This window comes from Camellia sinensis, chromosome 15, assembly GCF_055761805.1.
Source record: "Camellia sinensis isolate YWXY chromosome 15, ASM5576180v1, whole genome shotgun sequence".
Taxonomy (NCBI): Eukaryota; Viridiplantae; Streptophyta; class Magnoliopsida; order Ericales; family Theaceae; genus Camellia; species Camellia sinensis.
This window is the reverse complement of record NC_138975.1, coordinates 141,619,588-141,640,717: the sequence shown is the minus strand read 5'-3', so window position 1 is coordinate 141,640,717 and position 21,130 is coordinate 141,619,588.

Below are 21,130 nucleotides of genomic sequence, written 5' to 3'. Positions count from 1 at the left end.
ATCGGAGGAGACAGACATTTCAATTGCGTTGCCCGAGGATGTCATCCAAATCATTTTAAATTCGCTATTTTGCACTATAATTTTATCCTCTTGTAAGTGCATGCATATGATCTTTGGATATCATCAATGCCTCAACCATTTGGGGTAAAAGCCTGCTCCAATAATAGTTCAGCACCCGTACACCTACACTAAAAGCTGTTTTCAAAGCAATTGTAGAAATAGAAATGGTTAGTATATCACGGGCCATCTGTGAAACCACAGGCCACATAGTTTCATTTTGTTTCCACTATTCCAAAATGTCAAAATCATCGGAATCATCCACTGACGAGCTTTCCAAAAAACGTTGTAGTTCAGAACTACTTACACTTGTATGTTGAGATATTCTTCTACTTTTTATTGCTGAAAAAACACTTAATCTCCCGCCTCGAGATGAAACTGCTAGTGTAGTGTGTGTAGGTGTATTTACAGATGTAGGTGCCCTGTATTCTTCAAATAATCTGTTGCATGTTTGCATAATAGGGGCAAACTGTATTTGATCAACGAAAAGAAGCTCTAAAAATTCTTGTAAACTAATTTCTTTACACCTAGGATCAATTATTATGGCTAAACCTAATAGATGAGACAAAGGATCAAAATACTTATCAAATTTTACTTTCATTGAAGTAATAATGGTTACATAATATTCATTACTCATATATTTTACGAAAATTTTAATTATTTCTACTAGCATATGTAAAACAAATGGTGAAGTAAGAATATATATACAAGAAAATAATTTTGTTGAAGTATTGAAAACTTTTAAAAAAACTTTATACAATGCTACTTGGCGCCAATTAAGTTCTGTGGGAGTCAGTACTCCTCCTATTAATGTTGTTGCAAAAAATAAATCTATTGCTCTTCTTTGTTTATAAGCTATTTTTAACATATTATATACTGAATTCCACCTACTATCTACATCTAAAATTAATTTTCTAAATGCCATATTTTCTCGTTGACAAATTATCCTATATTCCGAAATTCGATTACCAAAAGACATAATAGTAACAACTGGATTTTTTATTATAAGTACAAAAGTCTCGTATACATGCGTAGCTTCTTTAACAATCAAATTTAAAATATGGGTACAACAACGAACATGAAATAAATCACCATCAACAAGTAATTGTAAAGTTGATTTTAAATAGGCTACAATTTGATTATAATATGCTGCATTATCTAAACTAATCGTAAATATTTTATTTTGTAAAACCCACTTATATAATACATTTCTTATTTCTACACCAAGCGAATAACCAGTGTATGGAAGTTCAACTAATTTAAATAAAATAATTCTTTTATTTAATTTCCAATCATTATCAATAAAATGTGTAGTGATACATTGATATTCCAAACCATTATTTGACCACAGATCGGATATTAAACAAACTATTCTATTCAAATTTTTAAAGATGTCAAATAATTCACTTTTAACATCCTCAATTTTCTTTAAAATCCTATTTCTAGTAGCATTTCTTGAAAAACTTTGATATTGCGGTGCAAAACTTTCATGAATCATTTTGGTAAAATCAGGACATTCACTAGTAGTAAAAGGTTATTCTTTTTTAATAATATAATTAACTACAGAATTTTATGTACGTATAAGATCATATGAAAATGTTTGCAAATTACCAATTAATGAAGCCCCTAATTGCATTTGACTTCAAATATCAGGTTGTTGACTTTGTAAATGTTTGTTAGCATGCCTTTTTAGATGACTAGTACCCCTTGCAAATGCAGCACTAAATAAATGTGCACAATATTTATATTTTGCTTTAAATGTAATTGTACCATCAGGATTATTTATAGATATTTTTTCAAGATATCCTCAAACACTACTACTTCTGCTCCTAGATGATAATCCAACTATTGGAAGAGGGATATTAGAAGGAGAATCAACAGATTCATGTTGTATAGTATACATATCAACATCGACATAAACATTAGGAATATTATGATCCATAGTAATGTAAGTAAAACAATATATAAGAATTAACAATTAATTTAAATAATGTATAAATATAATCGGTAAAAAATAATAATTAATATATGTGCACAAATAATTAATGAAAAAAATGAGTTGTTCATAAATTTAATTAAACTAATTACTGTTACCGACTAACGGATGCGATACAGAAATTAACTTCTTCTGATTAAAGTTTCTTGTTGCACAATCGCCATTGTCACTTAAGGATGACATTTAAAAATTAATTGAGAGTTGAGAGAGACTGAGAGTTTAAGAGAGATTGATAGAGAGAGAAAGAGAGAATTATTTGTGAGATTTATTTTGAAAAATGAAGGAAATTTATAGTAGTTTTAAAGAGTGAAACAAATTTATAAAAAAATATATATATTAATGTCTGAATTATGACCGTTTATATATATTACCGTTTGAATTTTTTTATGACTGTTCGTCTCTACTAATTTATGACCGTTTGAATTTTTTTTATTATTTTTATTTTTTTTTCCATTCAATGTATGAAGAAGAGTGTGAGCTGAGTGATTGATGAGATGCAATAGACCAGAGTAGGCTAGGCTAGTAGGGGCGAGGCAGCGCCGCAACGGCAAACTCTTCTTTTCTTCAATGCAATGTCATTTCGGCTGCTATAGCAGCTAGTGGGTCCCACTCTCATACTCCATTTCTCTCTCCCTCTCTCTCTCCCCTTCCTCTCTTGTTTCAGTTCAGCTACTATAGCAGCCACAGTGGGCCGTTCCACTCCCACACTCCATTTCTCTCTCTCTCTCTCTCTCTCTCTCTCTTTCTCTCTCTCTTATCCTCCTCTCTTATTCCTGTGGCTGGCCAGAGAAAAAACAAAATAAAGTTAATTTGATTTTAATTTAATAAACTGTTATTATTTTTTGTTTTTGTTTTTAAATTATTAATGTTATTTATTTAATTATATAAATTTTTATTTCAGTTCTTGTAATTCAATTACAGATAATTGTATAAATTATTAACTATTAACTATATGTTATTTTGTTTTTTGTTTTTATTTTTTTTATTTTTAAAAGATCAATCTTTTTATTTATTTTATTTTTTATTTTTTAATTATTTAATCGTTGCAAGTTGTTTTTTATTTTTATTTTTTAAAATTTGATCATTGATAGAGAGAGGACCGAATGGGTGGGCCGGGCTGGGCCGGGCCACAAATGGATGGCCCTAGCCCAAGGTACTGGGTTGGGCTTGGGCCCGGGCCGAAATGGGCCGAGGCCCACCTCAGGCCTCGGGCGGGCTACGGGCCGCTCACAGGCCTCGGGCCATTTTTACACCCCTACTTATAGCTTTGGTAAAATTTATACACTGTGTTAGAGTATCTCTGCTAGATTTTGGCTCACCCTATGTGGAAAACCATTTTCAAGTACTGATAATATGCCTCCGCTAAGGTAGTAACTTGGGAGAACTTAGAGCCAAGAGCTTCGCTTTTTGTTATTGTTGAATTTATTTTGTACAAGCCTAGGACTTTAGTCGTATTGAGTTTAAACTCATTTTTGTTATAACCAAACACCGTCTTGGAAAATTGCAGCCAACATGGCATTAATTTATCTGTTTTGACTTTTATTTCATATGTTTTGTTTATGGCACATGCAATAGATTCAGAGTTAGAATTTATGAATGTATAGTTGCATATGCCATCTTTTGTAACCACTGATTCATATGAATGTAAAGATATCATATTCAGAATTGTATTGTTATTTAATTAATATCGTAGGTTGAGTTATGGTTATTATTTTTAGGGCGTTACATGGAATGACTTACAAAATGAATTATTTAAATTATTGAAATGAGATCCGTGATGAGCCTCACGAACCTGAACATAATTGTAAAATTCAAATTTAAACTTTAGAGAAGTCTGATAAAAATAATAGTATTTTTTTAACAATTAACAAATACATCATTTTTTTTAAATTATTAAAAAAAATAAAAATAAAAAAACAATAACCAAACTCACCTAATAAATTATTATAATTATTATTTTTTTTTAAAGGCTCACCTAACAATAGAATTGACAATAATAGACGTTCGTTTGCTACTCTTTAATGAGACATTTGTAGAAAAATGATAAGAATATAAAATAATTACAAAATAATGAAAGTTTAATATTTATTTACATAATCTAATAAATAAATTATTTATACTTTCATCACTTTATAATGTTCTACAATTGTCCTCTATTTAAATTCCACCCACTCGTCAATGAGAGTTGATTGGGTTGGTAAGGATTGGACTGTTCACCTTAAAGGTTTAAATTCAATTTCTACTGCTAGCAATCTATAATTCTATAATTCTAATATAATTCTAATATATGTAGGGGTGTGCGCGGTGTGGTTCGAAAGGTTAAAGAGTAAAATTACAAACCAAATGATGGATTGGCAGATTGGTAAATCACAATTTGAGCGATTTTAGATGGATTGAAGAATATTTTAACTAATTATCAAACATTTGCATAATATATAATATTAATTTGTATAATATTATATCTATATAATAATGCAGGACAGTTTTTGAAAATATATATAATGTATCAGAGATACATTTTGAATCAATGGTGCAGATCAATCCTAAGTATATATCAATGGTTCAGAATACATTTAATTCCCATCCAAAAGCTCATCTCTCTCTTTCCCACATCTGCCCAAATACGTCTCCCCCTCTCTACACGTTCTCTCTCACATTCTCATAAAAGAGACCTGAAAATGATTGAGTTCCACTCATTGCCGCCATTGAAGAGGAAGATCAACAACCACTCTCTTCGGCTCATTGACACCCACCCTTCTCGACTACCTTGAAACCCATCGTTGCTATAATTCAAACCCATTATTTCAAACTCGCACTCGCACCCCTCCATCTTTTCTCGGCTTCCTTGAAACCCATCTTCTCTCTCTATGTTTGTTGCTGCAATTCAAACCCTTCGTTCAACACCAAAACAAAGGTAAGTTCTTCAGTTCTTTGTGTTGCTTCAATGTCCCAAACCCACAATCTTTTGAAATCATTGATTTTGATTTGAGCTCTCTATATGCATGTATGTAACTCTCTTTGATTTGAGCTCTCTATATGTATGTATCTAACTCTCTATACACTTGGTGAGAAAGGTTCCCAATATGCTTTTTCAGAGGTTTTCCGGACAGAGATGGGTTTTTCTTACCCCTAATTCTTCACTCGCCGAATCTCTTCCGCTCTCTCTCTCTCTCTCTCTCTCACACACACACACACACACACACACACACACAACCCAGAGTTTACTTCTCTCAATTGTAGAATTGTAATACACCGTTTGTACTTCTTTACTTTTTTATTAGTCAAACAAGGTAAGGTCTTCAGTTCTTTTTGTTGATCCACAGGCTTCAATGTCCCAAACCCATAATTTTTTGAAATCATTCTCTTTGATTTGAGCCCTCTGTTTTGATGAAAATTTAGTTTGGAAACTTTCTTTTTTATTTTTTATTTTTATTGAAGCGGGTTATGGGTTGATTGGAAGATGGGTTTTGCAAAGTAAGAATTGCAGATTGTAGAGGGGAGAGAGCTTGACTTGTGGAGCCTTTAGGTTTTTCTTTCTCCTCCACCTAGGGTTTCTGCTAAAATGACTATCTTGTCTTGGTTTCAATCTCTCACTGCCTCACTACCCTCTATGTTTGGATGAAGTTAGGGCAACTGTTGAGTGAACTTTTTATTCATTTGAGAAGCAGGAAATGGAAACTTCTGTATGTTTAATTTCATTTGTTTGGTCATTTGGTTGGAAATTATGTGCTTATCAGTATGGAAACTGCTTAGGGTTTATTTATGCCTCTATTTTGATGAAAATTTAGTTTGGAAACTTCTTCTTTTTTTCTTCAGAATATGTGGGTACTTTGTAACGCCCTCAAAATAAGACATACTTCATTCATTCATAAGATCCATAAAATAGAAAAGAAGCATTATATTCCAAACATTAGAGTATTCTTTACAAAAATTATTACATGTTGACAACAAAAGTAAATGCCCTACGGGCTTACAAACTTTCCAAGTCAACACTTGGTTTCAACAAAGAGAGTTCTAACTCTTAATAGATTAAGCCCTAGGCTTGAATTACATGTAATACAAAGATAACTACACAAAAAATAAGCCTTCAGCTTCTAAACCTCCCAAGCTACATCCTTGGAGGTGGCATATCACCTGTACCTGAAAATGATGTCCCATATAGGGTAAGCCAAAGTCCAGAAGAGATACGCTAAACATAATATGAGAATGAACTAAAACAGTAGCATTTGATAAATATTTAACTCATATAATTCAACGTACATCTCTTCCATAACCATTCCATAGTAACAATCATATTTCAATCCCTTTCCGTTTCATTATCGAATCCAATTCATAGATATGGTTCATTGTTTAACCGGACAGTTCAAAATGAGATTATGACTCATACTATCAACACTTCAATCATAATCAACTTATAATGAGACTATAACTCATATTATTACCACTTCAATATTTTAACTCATCTACGTTATGCAAATGTAATTAAGATTTCGGAACTTTCACCCTGGACACTCCGGCCAACTTAGTTATCAATGGAGTCCATCCCTTATCTCCTCCCAAACAGGTTTGAGAGTACATCCCCTATCTCCTCCCAAACCATGGAGTACATCCCATATCTCCTCCCAAACAAGATACATATGCAATGTATTTAAACGTTTTACTATATACAATGATCAATCCAGGCACATATTCAATGTGTTAATTCAACCGTCATATTCAATGACATAACTCATTTGATTAGTTTCAGTTTTCCCTAATCAACATACAGTGTCTACAACAATCAAAACTATCCTCCACTGATAGCCCAAAACAATTATTTCTAAACAAATAATAAATTTATCAAACAGATAAACTATCAACAATTTCATAGGTGAGTGATTAATCAAACCGACTACACCATTCATCCTCATAATTTCTCAATTTCATGATTTTCAACTCAATTTTGTAATTTTCAACTCAATTTCATATCTCCCCAAATTAATTATACAAATTAATTATTTAAGCAACATTAGGGCAATTTCCCCATTTTCTCTACTTTAGCCCTAAGGCTCAATTTCCTCAATGTTACACCAATAATCCCATTTTCCAAGGTCTCACATATACATGGAGCTCAACAATTGAAAACCCCCTGTTTCTTATTTTTCAAGATCAAACCCTAACTTTCCCAAAATTTCCATATTTCACCATTTATACAAAATGACTAAAATTTATGTTAAAACCCATAAGTAGGAGTAGGTTATCCCTACCTCAAATTTAGGAGCTCAAAGGAGAAGGAAGAAGAAACTCAAAGTGCTCCAAAGCCCAACTTTTCGAATCAACGCGAAGCCCACACCAAGCTCTACATTTTCTTCAAAGAGACTAGGGTAGAGACACCCAAGAACCAAGTGTATTTGTAGAGAGAAGACGTATGTAGAGAGAGAGTGTGCCGAATCTAGGGTTTGAAGGAAGAAGAGAGTGAAAAAGTGTGCAAAACACGCTGCAGCGAACTGATATACTCGAGTCTCGCTCGAACGAAAAAGTGGTCGCTCGAGCGACCAGAAACAACAGAACCTCGCTCGAGCACAAGAAGCGTCGCTCGAGCGAACAATGCGAAGCTTCAAGTCTGCATCCTAGAAGCACGCTCGAGCGCAAGAGTGCTCACTCGAGCGAAGAAACTCAAAACATAGTCCTCGCTCGCTCGAGCGAAGAAACACAACCTTTAAGTCAAAAAGAAATGCAAACGCACGCTCGAGTGCAAGAGTGCTCGCTTGAGCCAAGAGACACACCACTCAAATCTCGCTCAAGCGAAGGAACCCTGACTCGAGCGAAGGAACTAAAACCCAAAGCTTGCTCGAGCGACAAAAGCCTCGCTCGAGCGAAGAAACCAAAATCTGGGCAGCAACTATTTATTTCAAATCACATCCAACCTGTTTCAAACCTGCCCAACACATCCCAAAACTCAAATACAAAGAATTTAAATGACGGAAACAAGATAAAGACAACAACAACCATGACGGAACCCAAGTCCGGAATACAATAAGCAATGGAGGGAAAACCGGGATCGCTATATACTTGGTAGGTCTTGTTTTAATTTTTTTTAATATGAAATCTCTTTCTCACATATGGTAATTTTAGGGAGTAAAATTGATTATACAAATAAGAAAATTGACTAAATCTTTAGTGCCCCTCCCTCTATTTGAACTTTTGTTTTTTAATCAACTGTTGTTCATAGAAAATTGGCTAAACCATTAAAGGTATCCTACTCTTTAATATGATGCTTGGCTTCCATTGAAAATTAAATTGTTCAATTTGCTTTTAGTTTACGAATTTTTTTTTAATTTAATATTATCATTTCTAAATGTTCTGCAATAATAAATGGGTATATAATACTTGATATTAAAATGTAATTTATCCAATTTAATGTAATTCATCATCTAGATTAAAATGTAATTTATGAAATTTAATTTTTTAAATGATTTTGGATCTGAATTAATACTTGATCTTAAAAAAATGGGTTTTACTTTTGACATGTTTTTGAAATGAGTATTGATTTCCTATGATTTAATCAAATCACGAATTTGAGAGAAAACAGAATGAAGGAAAAAAATAGAAATAGTATGAACGAAAGAAGGGACTCATCGCCGCTCATACCCTGTTCTGCTGCTATCCACCACCATTAAAGAGGAAGATGAAACAAAGGAAATAAAGGGTTTGGAGAGAGAATAGTTAGAGAAGTTAGAGAGAGAGATAATAGGTAGAGGTAAGAGAGGATAGTAAAGATAATAGGTAGAGAGAATGAGAGGGGAAGATAGAGAGAATGAGTGGGTGGCAGACAGTAGAGAGAGAGTCAGAAAAAGAAAGTGAGTTGGACACATGTAAAGAGTCCTGGAGATTTGTGATTCATTTATCTCTCTTTTTAAATAATTGAAAAAATTAGTGTAATCGAGGACATGCGTTATAGCGACCCCGGTCTTTTCCCTTTAGATTATTGTATCCGGACTTAGGTTCCGTGGATCCTGTCATTATATATTGGTTGTTGTTGTCCTTTAATCTCTTTGTATTTGAATTATAGGATGTGTTGGGCGGGTCTGTTACAGGTCGGTTGAGTTTAGATGCCAAAACTAGTTGCCCAGATTTTGACCTGTCCGCTCGAGCGGGAGTTTGACGCTCGAGCGAGGATTCTTTTGTTGCTTGTCCGCTCGAGCGGGGGTTTTGGTGCTTGAGCGGAATTATCACCCATCCAGTATTTCCTGTGCAGTGTTGAACGCTCGAGCGTGGGCTTGAACACTCGAGCGGAAATGTGTGAGTGCCGCTTGAGCAGGGAGTTAGACGCTCGAGCGGGGACCTAGTTCTGCAAAAGTACTGGGAGTGCGTATTCGACGCTCGAGCGGGAGTTTGGACGCTCGAGCGGGGAGTCGACTACATCAGTCTGAGATTTCACTTTTTGGATCACTTTTGACCTACCTTTTCTTTCTTAACTTTTAAAAAAACCGCCCCTTGAGAGTCTCTCTCTCTCTCTCTCTCTCAAAACCTGTCTTCTCTCTAAGAATTGATCTACCTAGGGTGAGTATCTAACCTTAGTCCTTTATTAAAAAGTTACAGTGGGTTGAGGGCTTCGTTTTAATCTGAGAAACTTGGGATTTGGAGCACGTTGGTCTTTGGTCATCATCTCCATTTGAGTTCCTCACTTCGAGGTAGGGATTTCCTACTCCATATTATAGGTTTTGTTCTAAGTTTTGGTATTTTGATATGTTGGGGGTTGTTTGGTAATTTTGGGAAAAACCCTAGTTGTTGTAATAAATTAATTTATATAATTAATTTAGGGAAAATTGGGGAATTTAGTTGAATTCATGGAATTAATGAATTTATTGATTAAGTGGTGTAGTTGGTAGTTTAATCACTCACCTATGAAAATGTTGGAATTATGTTAGTTGATACATTTATTTCCTGTTTAGAAATAACTGTTTTGGGCTATCGGTGGAGGATAGTCGTGATTGTTGTAGACATTGCATGTGGATTAGGGAAAACTGAAACGAATCGCATTGGTTAAGTCATTGATTTAGACTGTTGAATTAATACAGAAAATACATGTATTGATTGTGTGTTGTATATGACAAGTGTTTAATACATTGTATATGCATTTTGTTTGGGAGGAGATAGGGGATGTACTCCACGGTTTAGGGGAAGATAGGGGATGGACCTCTAAACCGGATTTTGTTTGGGAGGAGATAGGGGATGGACTCCATTAGCATCACTATTATGTGTGCTTATTGATATTGAAGTGTTTTTACATGTTATTGATACAGCACTAAAATGTGTATCAAACGAGAAGTATGAAGTATTTTGATATGAGCCTGAGTCTCATTTGTTTTGTTAATATTGAAAGTAATGTGAATATGATATATAGTTCACTGTTGTAAGTTTGGCCAAGTGCTGAGCCATGTTGATAATAATGAAAAGTGAAATGTGTCATTGACATTAGTGTCATGAGACTGTATAATGATATAATTGATTATCTTGGTTAACCATCTATTGAATGCTATTGCTTTATTCAATGCTTATATTTGGTTTAGTATATTTCTACTGGGCTGTGGCTCACCCTATATGGGTACATCATTTTCAGGTTTAGGTGATAAGCTACCTCCAAGGACTTAGCTTGGAAGGATTTGACTTTTGGATTTTGAAGACTATCTTCAGTTAGTTGTTTTTATTTGATAGTACATGTAAACATTCAAGCCTAGGGCTTTACTTGTATTTGAGTTAGAACTCTTATTTTTGGTGTCCAAGTGTTGACTTGGAAAGATATAAGCCCGTAGGGCATTTAATTTGATGTTACATGTAATGCTTTTATTTAGTAATACTCTGATGAATGAGATAATGAATCGTTTTCCTTAAATATTGCATGTCAATGATAAATACATAATGGGTTTATTTTGAGGACGTGACATGTGTATTCTCTAAAATAATAATAATAATAATAATAATAATAATAATAATAATAATAATAATAATAATAATAATAATAATAATAATAATAATAATAATAATAAAGTCAAACAGAATTAGTATTTTAATTTTTGATTATTTTAATATATTAAAATAGTTATATTTGAGAAGATAATTAATTCAAAAGTCAAAACTGGATCTGTATTTATAGTTTGACCACAAATTTTTAGCAACAAATTTGATAAATTACATTTTAATTTAATAATTTTATTTTCATTTATATTTTAATCTCATCATTAATTGCACCGTGCCTTCAGACACGAGCATACACTAGTATATATATAAGTCAATGTTCCCAAAAAAAGTTACACAATTTCCGAAAAGGAAAAAAAAATTGAATATGATTAATACTACATGTGTTGGCTTTTTGGCTTTCGAAGGTTATATTTATAATTATGAGCGTGCCAGCAAGGATCAATCAGTCCTTACAGAATGTTAATTGCCAACCAATTATCAGACGATTGTGTTTTAGTTCTCTCAGCCTTAATGAAGATGACTTTTACTGGTGGCTTTGTTTAGGAAAGTTAAGTAAACAATAATCAAACGAAGGACAATCATAGTATTTCATTAAGTAAAATGAAAGACTTACAAAGATCCAAATCAAGCTCGTAGAGGTTTACAGCAACAATCTACTTGAAACTACTCCTATGAACGAAATGCAGTACAGGAATTTGAAGTACAGAAATATAAAGGACAAGAAATATAAAAACTGGAAGGAAAAATAAAGAAAATAAACTAGTTTTGGATCTGAGGTCGTCCCCTTATTCTGAAGCCTTCTCTGCTATTTATACTGTCTTGTGGTAATTGTCGAAATGAGCTTCTAACCGTCGAATTACTCTTCCATGATTGCTGATCATGTTTCCTCATAGTTAGCTCCACTACGCCATGTCTGCTATAGCGATCCCGGGTTTACCCTTGTTGAACAGTGATCCGGACATGTGTCCGCGGATGTTGGTAGTTGATTATTATCTTGTTTACATCCTTTTTACTTCGTATTTGAGTTATAGGATGTGTTGGGCAGGTTTGTTATGGGTTGGTTGAGTTTAGAAACCAAAACTAGTTGCCCAGATTTTGGCCTGTCCGCTCGAGCGGGTCTTCTTGCGCTCGAGCGGGGATTACACACTTCCAGTATTTCGTGTCTCTGCAAAACTTCTGCAGATGTGTTTTTTGCGCTCGAGCGGGTTTGTTTACGCTCGAGCGGTGGCGCTCGAGCGGGTCGGTGGGTGCTCGAGCGGGTAGTACTTCCAGAGTATAAGTTCTGGGAGGGGGAAATCCACGCTCGAGCGGACTGGTTTTCGCGCTCGAGCGGAAGTGCTTTATTCTTGTGTCTTGGCGCTCGAGCGGGCCTTATTACGCTCGAGCGTGTCCAGATTTTTGTTCTTGGCGCTTGAGCGTCGTGTTCTCCGCTCGAGCGGGTCATGCGTATATGAGTTATCCGCTGGGTGATTTCAAATCACTTTTTGCTTTTCTTTCTCTCTCCTACTTTTTCTAAAAGCCATTTTGAGAGCTCTTCTCTCTAAAATCTTGCCTTCTCTCTAGATTTTGATCTAGCTAGGGTGAGTTCCTCACCTTCGGCCTTTGTAAAAGTCGTGTTGATCGTCGAGGGCGTCGTTTTCATCCGAGAATCTTGGTCTTTGGAGCATTTTGATTTTGGTCTTCATCTCCTTTGGAGCTCAAACTTTGAGGTAGGGATATCCTACTCCTCTCTATGGATTTTGTCTTTAAATTTTGGTATTTTGAGATGTTGGGGTTGGTTTGGTAATTTTGTGAAAGTTTGGGGCTTTTGTGTTATTTTACAAAAGTTGGGGTTTTATTTATAATAAACCTAGAAGCATGTTTGGTATAGAGAAATGGAATAAATGTTGAATCATTGATGAAAATGGGACCTAAGGGTTGGGATGGTAATTATGGAAAATGACCTAATTACATTGTTTGATTAATTGAGATAATTAATTGTGAGAAATGAGGAAATGAAATGGAATTGTTGAGATTGGGAATGTATGGGGAAAAAGGGTGTAGTTGAATTATTTATCACTCACCGAATTGAAATGTTGATTGAATATCCATTTGTGCATTTATTTTCTGATTAGAAATAATTGCTTTGGGCTATCGGCGGAGGATAGTCGTGATTGTTGTAGACAATGCATGATGATTAGGCAAATGGAAACTAATCAATGGAATGTGTCATGAAATTTGACGGTTGATAGAATACATTAATTGTATGTATTGAGTGATTGTATATAGAACCAATGTGTTTGTATACGTTATGTGTAGAGGAGGAGATGGGGGATGTACTCCGTGGTTCAGGGGAAGATAGGGGATGTACCTCTAAACCGGATAGTGTTGGGAGGAGATAGGGGATGAACTCCGTAGATACAGCTCATATGCTTGTCTAGAGAAGTGAAGATAGAGCTTATATGCTTATCTTTGTGAAGTGTGGATATAGCTTATATGCTTATCTGTGAATGTGGGATATTGTTGTTATACATATCTGTTGAGAATGTGGATATAGCTTATATGCTTATCTGTGAATGTGGGATATAGTTTTTATACATATCTGTTGAGAGGATGATAGAGCTAATATGCTTATCTGTTGAAAAAGGGAAAATGAAAAGTAACTTGGACTTATAAGTCGTATGACATAAATATGTGATTTATGTGAATGTATCAGTGTTGGCCATCTATCAATTGCTAATCTTTTAGTCATTGTTCATGGTTGGTTTAGTGTATTTCTACTGGGCTGTGGCTCACCCTATATGGGAATATCATTTTCAGGTACAGGTAGCATGCCACCTCCAAGGACATAACTTGGGAGGCTAGAGGCGGACATACTTTTGTCGTTTTATTTTTGATGTATTACATGTAAATTCAAGCCAAGGGCTAAATATGTAAATGAGTTAGTACTCTTTTGTTGTAACCAAGTGTTAACTTGGAAAGCTGTAAGCCCGTAGGGCATTTTGCTTTTGTTGTTAACATGTAATACTTTTGTAATGAAACTCTGATGAATGTAAGGTTGTGGGACTTTATATATCAATGCATATTTATTTGATGGGTTTAATGTAGTTATTTTGAGGGTGTTACATCTGCAATTAGGCTTCCCTCTTAATTTTGAATTCAAATGTACGAATAACCGTTAGAACCACGTCATCTTAAATTCCTTTGCTAATCCAGTATTATGCAGATCCATTATAACCAATACTGACTGCCACGTATGTGATTATGATTGAAGACTTGAATAGTCTTCCCGTATTGCCCTTATTTTGCCACGCGTCGAACTGTGATTGGTCCGTACAAAATATATAGCCAACAACTTGCAATCAACGTAATCAAACCAGGGACTCACTCCTACAATACAAATAGATTTATATATTGTATTGCAATCAAACAAGGGATTCACGTTTACCGAATTGATAGAGAAAATCAAAATTTCAGATTTTACCAAATCGACGAGAAACAAAAATTCAGTTTTTTTTTTTTTTTTTTTTTGTATAACAAATTTGTTCAAGACCAACAAATGCAATTATAAAACACAAATAATTAAAACATTAAATATGTTACAAAAATAACGACTTTAGATTGTTAGGGGAATTGAACAATAATTATTTTAAATCAATTTTATTCTAGCAAAATAGATTCTGAAAAATATGTTTTTACAATTTAATAAAACTATATATACATATATATAACAGAATAAGAAGATGATGAAAAAAATGGTTCAGAAAATAACCTATGTGATTGTGAGAGGCATGTCAAAGACGCTGTCCTAAAGTCATTATGCGCTCCCGTCGTGTAGGTTTTAACAACCACAAACGACTCCAAGATACAACCCAAAACTTTACAAGATCTGACACAATACACATTGTACTAGAAGAATTTGCCAAGAATGTATCGATTGCCCAGAAATATGGAATATAAAAATACAGTAAAGAGGAGAGAGAGAGAGAGAACAGAGAATGTTGTATATTTTTTCCCAAGTTTAGAGTCCTATATAAAAAGGCTCTATGGTGTTTGTTAGGAACAGACACACCTATTGCCTTTGAAACTAAACACATATTTAAAATTCAAATAAATAAGACTATTAAAAGAAATAAATAAATAAATAATAAAATATAATAATAAATAAATAAATAATAATTAAAGTTTTGAAACTTTTAGAAAATCTCCAACAATAATTAAACTTTAAAATTTATAATCCACTTTCGAAACCATTCTGCTTTGCTATATATTTTTTAACCTCTACTGAAATATTAAAGTAAAAATAATTGTGAAACAGATTTAAGATGTAAAATTTATTACAAATTAATAGTTACATGTATGAAATATATTATGTAAAATTAGTTGTGTTATATATATATATATATATACTAGTGTATGACCGTGCTTGAAGGCACAGTACAATTAATGATGAGATTGTGAAAATAAAATTATTAAATTAAAATGTAATTTATCAAATTTGTTGCTAAAAATTTGCGGTCAAACTATAAATACAGATCTAGTTTCAACTTTCGAATTAATTATCTTCTCAAATATAACTATTTTAATCTATTAAAATAATCAAAAATTAAAATACTAATTTTGTTTGACTTTATTATTATTATTATTATTATTATTATTATTTTAGAGAATACACATGTTCCCGATTACTCTAATTTTTTCAATTATTTAAGAAGAGAAATAAATGAATCACAATTGTCCAGGACTCTTTACATGTGTCCCACTCACTTTCTTTTTTTGACTCTCTCTCTATTGTCTGTCACCCACTCATTCTCTCTATCTACCCCACTCATTCTCTCTCTACCTATTATCTTTACTATTCTCTTTTACCTCTACCTATTATCTCTTTCTCTAATGTCTCTAACTGTTCTCTCTCCAAACCCTTTATTTCCTTTGTTTCATCTTCCTCTTTAATGGTGGTGGACAGTTGCGAAACAAAGTGGGGAGCAGCGATGAGTCCCTTCTTTCGTTCATACTATTTCTATTTTTTTCTTCACTCTATTTTCTCTCAAATTCGTGATTTGATTAAATCATAGGAAATCAATACTCATTTCAAAAACATGTCAAAAATAAAAACCCATTTAAAAAATAAAACCCATTTTTATGAAGATCAAATATTAATTCAGATCCAAAACCATTTAAAAAATTAAATTTCATAAATTACATTTTAATCTAGATGATGAATTACATTAAATTGGATAAATTACATTTTAAGATCAAGTATTATATACCCATTTATTATTGCAGAACATTTACAAATGATAATATTAAATTTTAAAAAAAATCGTAAACTAAAAGCAAATTGAACAATTTAATTCCCAATGGAAGCCAATCATCATATTAAAGAGTAGGATACCTTTAATGGTGTAGCCAATTTTCTATGAGCAACAGCTAATTAAAAAAAAAAGTTCAAATAGAGGGAGGGGCACTAAAGATTTAGTCAATTTTCTTATTTGTATAATCAATTTTACTCCCTAAAATTACTATATGTGAGAGAGAGATTTCATATTAAAAAAATTTAAAATAAGACCTACCAAGTACCCACATTTTCTGAAGAAAAAAATAAGAAGTTTCGAAACTAAATTTTCATTAAAATAGAGGCATAAATAAACCCTAAGCAGTTTCCATACTGATAAACACTTAATTTCCAACCAAATGACCAAACAAATGAAATTCAACATACAGAAGTTTCCATTTCCAGTTTCTCAAATGAATAAAAAGTTCACTCAACAGTTGCCCTAACTTCATCCAAACATAGAGGGTAGTGAGGCAGTGAGAGATTGAAACTAAGACAAGACAGTCATTTTAGCAGAAACCCTAGGTGGAGAAGAAAGAAAAACCAAAAGGCTCCACAAATCAAGCTCTCTCCCCTCTACAATCTGCAATTCTTACTTTGCAAAACCCATCTTCCAATAAACCCATAACCCGCTTCAATAAAAACAAATAAAAAAAAAAAGAAAGTTTTCAAACTAAATTTTCATCAAAACAGAGAGCTCAAATCAAAGAGAATGATTTCAAAAAATTTTGGGTTTGGGACATTGAAGCCTGTGGATCAACACAAAGAACTAAAGACCTTACCTTGTTTGATTAATAAAAAAGTAAAGAAATACAAACAGTGTATTACAATTCTACAATTGAGAGAAGTAAACTCCTGGTTTTGTGTGTGTGAGAGAGAAAGAGAGAGAGAGAGAGGAAGAGATTCGACGAGTGAAGAATTGAGGGTGAGAAAAACCCATCTCTCTCCGAAAAACCTCTGAAAAAACATATTGGGAACCCTTCTCTCCAAGTGTATAGAGAGTTAGATAAATACATATAGAGAGCTCAAATCAAAAAGAGTTATATACATACATACAGAGAGCTCAAATCAAAATCAATGATTTCAAAAAATTGTGGGTTTGGGACATTGAAGCCTGTGGATCAACACAAAGAACTGAAGAACTTACCTTTGTTTTGGTATTGAACAATGGGTTTGAATTGCAACAACAAACACAAAGAGAAAAGATGGGTTTCAAGGGAGCCTTCCGAAGATGGAGGGGTGCGAGTGCAAATTAGAAATAATGGGTTTGAATCGCAGCAACAATGGGTTTCAAGGGAGCTGAGAAGGATGGGTGTCAATGAGCCGAAAATGGTGGGTGTCGATCTTCCTCTTCAATGGCGGCAATGAGCGGAACTTAATCATTTTCAGGTCTCTTTTATGGGAATGTAAGAGAGAATGTGTAGAGAGGGGCAGACGTGGGAGAGAGAGAGATGGGCTTTTGTGCGAGAATTAAATGTATTTTGACCCATTGATATATACTTAGGATTGATCTACACCATTGATTCAAAATGTTTTCTAATACATTTTATATATTTTTAAAACTGTTCTGCTTTATTATATATATATATATATATATATATTAATTCAGGGAAGTTGTAGAATTTGTTGTTTATGTGTAGTTTTTTCATACTAATTATTTTTAGGAAAGTTGTTGGGTAAAATCAAAATTTTCACATGATAAATTATTTTATTCAGATTCATGATATTTAATTAGCATTGTTCATGTTATAAATTATTGTGTTCAGATTTGATTTGTATAAAAAAAAAATCGTCACATTTTATCTATCCCCAAATTGTTGGCAATTAATTTTCAATTACAAATTTAATAACATTTGTGATTGTTTGATTGTTGTCTCTGACAAATTTTATAATTGTTTACTCTCTTGTGCCTTAACTAATTTATTTTATGGATAATTTAGAAGAAATTGTTAGTGTGAAACCTGAAAAGTTTAATGGTAACAATTTAGAAAGATGGCAAAAACAAACAAAATATTGGTTGACCGTGTTAGGCCTTATGTCTGCCATAGAAGATCAGGATTTTGTTGGATCTTGGTTGTCACCTGAACAAAGCGAATTTCATTGCTATAACAAAATCCTTAGTGTGTTGTTTAACCATTTATATGATATGTATCAGTCAACCACCTCGACTGCAAAGGAACTATGGAAAACCTTAGAGGTCGAATATGGAACTGCAGATGCTGGTATTAATAGGCTCATTGTCTCTAATTTTAGTGGGTATGAAATGAAAGATGACATACTTGTAGGAGACCAAATTCATAAGTTTCAAGAACTACTTAGAAAAGTAGAAAAGAAATGGGCAACTTTTAGTGAGAAGTTTAAAGTGTCTTACCTTATCGATAAATTGCCTCCATCTTGAAATGACTTTGCTAAGCGTCTTAGGCACAAAGAAGGAGATATGTCATTACCTCAACTAATAAATACACTTAGGGTGGAAGAGAAGCATAGATCAAATCTAGAAACTGGAAAAGAGAAAACTCCTAAGGTAAATTTGGTGGAGAATGGGAAAAAGAATAGTTCCAACAATAGGAATAACTTTCGACCTAAAGGTAAAATTTTCAAGAACAACCTTAAGGTTAAATCTAGAGGTGAAAATGGAAAACACCATAATAACAACTACCAAGCCAATGCTAATAATTTTAAGGGACAAGGGAGTGGCAAAAGGTTGTGCTATGTATGTGAAAGAACCAATCATTATGCTATTTTTTTTAAGAAGACTGATGAGTATAAACCAAGGTTCAACAATAAGTAAAGAAATCAAGGTCATAATGCTCAAGTGATTATGATTTTGGAGAAAGAAGAAATTGCTGGACCGTGTTTTAGGTATAATCCTTAAATTAATTTTACTTTTGAATATCAAGATTGGTGGTTAGATTCTGGGGCTAATATACATGTGTGTTTTGATTGTGGTTATTTTAAAACTTTCCAGAAATCAAGTGAAGGAAGTGTAACTTTGGGGAATGGATCAATTGCACCAATACTTGGCATTAGAGATATAGATTTAAAGATAACTTTTGGAAAAATCTTAACTTTGAGAGATATGCAATATGTTCCTGAAGTTAGAAGAAATATCATTAGTGGATCATGTTTAGTACAGTTAGGTTACCAAATTGTAAAGGAATCGAATAAAATTGTAATAAGTAAAAATGATATTTTATTGGTAAAGGTTTTGTATGTGATGGTTTATTTAAATTGAATGTATCTTTTGAAGTTAATTATATCTCTTATAATATTTTGAATATTGAAGTTTGTATGGAAGACTTGGACATGTGAATTTTAGGAAAATTAGGAAAATGATGGATTTAGAATTAGTACCTAACTCGCCTATTGATGTCAAACGCAAATGTGAAATTTGTGTGCAAGCACAACAACTTAAGAACCTTATAAATTTGAAACTTAAGAACCTTATAAATCTGTAGAAAGAAATTCACAACTCATAGACCTTATACATAGTGACGTTTGTGATTCTAATAGACCACTAACTAGAGCAAGAAATAAATATTTTGTAACCTTTACAGATGATTGTTCTAAGTTTTGTTACTTATGTTTAATTAAAACCAAAGATGAAGTTTTTAGTAAATTTAAAATTTATAAAGCTGAAGTAGAAAATCAATTAGAAAGAAAGATTAAGAAACTTAGATCTGATAGAGGAGGCAAATATAATGTAGGTACCTTTAGTACTTTTGTGAAGAACATGGAATTATTCATGAAGTTACCCCACCTTATTCTCCACAATCTAATAAGATAGCTGAAAGGAAAAATTAAACTCTAATGGATATGATAAATGCAATGCTTATTAGTTATGGTTTACCGGAGAGCTTGTGGAGGGAAACAATACTCACTGCTTGTGTTATATTAAATAGAGTAATTGTGAATGACTATGATAAAACACCTTATGAAATATGGAAAAAAACGAGTAACTAATCTTAAAATGTTGAAATGTGGAGTGTTTAGCAAAAGTAGCAATTATAGAACCTAAACGTAAGAAAATAAGACCTAAAACTGTTGATACCGTTTTCTTAGGATATGCTCAAAATAGTATTGCTAATAGATTTCTAGTAATAAATTCTGAAATTAGTGAAATTTTTAATAATACAATAATTGAATCTCGTGAAGCTATATTTTTTGAAAATATTTTTCCATATAAAACTAGGATCTCAAATCAGGTTGTAAATAGAACTTCTATTACTAGTGCTAGTGTTATTCCTTTAAGAGATAATTCTGAACATCTAGATATAGAACCTAGAAGGAGTGAGAGAACTAGAATAAAGAAAACCTTTGGAGATGATTTTTATACTTTTTTAACTGAAGGAGAACCAAATACTTTTATAAAAGCTACCATTTTGGAAGGAAGCCATTAACAGTGAGTTTGAATCTATACTTCAAAATAATACTTGGGAGTTGACTAATCTACCTCCTGGAAGTAAAGTTATCAGTTGCAAATAGATATTTAGAAAGAAATTAAAACCTGATGGAAGTATAGATAAATATAAGGCAAACTTAGTAGCCAAGGGATTTACACAAAAGAAATGAATAGATTATTTCGATACCTATTCACCTATTTCTAGGATTACAACCATTAGAGTCTTAATTGCTCTAGCATACATTTATAATTTAAAAATTCATCAAATAGACGTTAAAACTGCTCTTTTGAATGGAGATTTAGATGAAGAAATTTATATGGAGCAACCTGAAGGTTTTGTGGTTAAATGACAAGAACATAAAATTTGTAAGTTGGTTAAATCTTCGTATGGACTTAAGCA